Genomic DNA, 1,542 nt, shown 5'->3' on the forward strand with positions numbered 1-1,542 from the left:
GCAGTGATTTCCAACTTGGGTGTGAAAGACTAAGAACAAGGCTTTCAAATGAGTTATAATTTAATTTAGGTTTAGAGCTGATTAGTAGGCTAGAGTCGAAGATGGCTGCAACTCCACCTCCTCGGCCTGTGCCTCGAGGAATGTGAGCATTAATATGACTGGGAGGGGTGGATTCATTTAGGCTAACATATTCTCCATCACCCAGCCAGGTTTCAGTAAGACAAAATAAATCGATATCATAATCTGATATTAGTTCATTTACTAGTACACCTTTAGAAGAGAGAGATCTGATGTTTAAGGGTCCACATTTAACTCTCCTATTCGTTTGCACTATTGCTCTTGTGGTTTTAATTTTTATGAGGTTTTTATGCACAGCTCCTCTTCTGTTTACCTTTGATTTAAATCATTTCGATGGTCGGGGGACAGACACCGTCACTATAGGATTGTCACAAATTAATGGAGGAGCAGAGAAGTGTGTTAGACTGTGACTCTACCTCCTGGTCTCAACTCTGGGTTGTCATGCCAGTATTAATGAGAAATGGATATATTGTTGTCAGAGGGGGTATAGCTCAGTGGTAGAGCATTTGACTGCAGATCAAGAGGTCCCCAGTTCAACTCTGGGTGCCCCCTACTTGTGCTAACATCGCCGATGCCTGTCTAAAATGGTCATATGTACTTGCTGAAGTAACCCATTGAATATGCAAAGATACTGGCCAGTTTTCACATTTGTATCAGTGGTGATGCTAAGCAGCAAATTGTCCGTTTTTAAACACACCACTACGTAAATGCATGTGCTCTCTTGCTTTATATACAAAACATTTATAAACATTTTTGTCCAGACTATCAATGAGCAATGGATAAAGATGTCAGAGGGGGTATAGCTCAGTGGTAGAGCATTTGACTGCAGTTCAAGAGGTCCCCAGTTCAAATCTGGGTGCCCCCTACCTGTCAGAACATCGCAGATGCCTGTTAAAAATGGGCATACGTACTTTCTGAAGTAACCCAGTGAATATGCAAACAAACTGCCTAATTTCCACCTTCCCATTACTGTTTGTAATGACAATAAGCAATGAATTGTCCATCTTTAGACACACCACTATGTAAGTGCATGTGCTCTCTTATTTTATATACAAAATATTTATAAACATTTTTATCCACACTATTCAATTCAATTCAATTTTATTTATATAGCGCCAAATCACAGCAGCAGTTATCTCACAGCGCTTTTCATAAAAGAGCAGGTCTAGACCGTACTCTGTGATGTTATTTACAGAAGCCCAACAATTCCCACCAAGAGCAAGCACTAGGCGACAGAGGCAAGGAAAAACTTCCTTTTAAGAGGCAGAAACCTCCAGCAGAACCATGGCTCAGGGTGGGCGGCCATCTGCCTCGACCGGTTGGGGGTGAAGGTGAGAGATAGAGAGAGAGAGAGGAAGAGGGATTGGAGGGACAGCGAGGAAGAGAGAGAGAGAGAGAGAGAGAGGGGAGGGAGGCAGCCTACACAATATACACACAGAGGTACAGACAGTAAAGGTAATGTTA

The 1,542-nt window shown here is 42.1% G+C and overlaps 2 non-coding genes across 2 annotated transcripts; both read left to right on the top strand.

Annotated features, from left to right (window-relative positions):
- The first annotated feature begins 558 nt into the window (after positions 1 to 558).
- trnac-gca lies at positions 559 to 630 on the top strand. The gene has a single exon. It is a non-coding gene; the product is annotated as a tRNA-Cys (tRNA).
- Positions 631 to 871: 241 nt separating this feature from the next.
- Positions 872 to 943, top strand: trnac-gca. The gene has a single exon. It is a non-coding gene; the product is annotated as a tRNA-Cys (tRNA).
- Positions 944 to 1,542: the final 599 nt, after the last annotated feature.

Source organism: Micropterus dolomieu, unplaced genomic scaffold (genome assembly GCF_021292245.1).
Source record: "Micropterus dolomieu isolate WLL.071019.BEF.003 ecotype Adirondacks unplaced genomic scaffold, ASM2129224v1 contig_11479, whole genome shotgun sequence".
NCBI classification, from domain to species: domain Eukaryota; kingdom Metazoa; phylum Chordata; class Actinopteri; order Centrarchiformes; family Centrarchidae; genus Micropterus; species Micropterus dolomieu.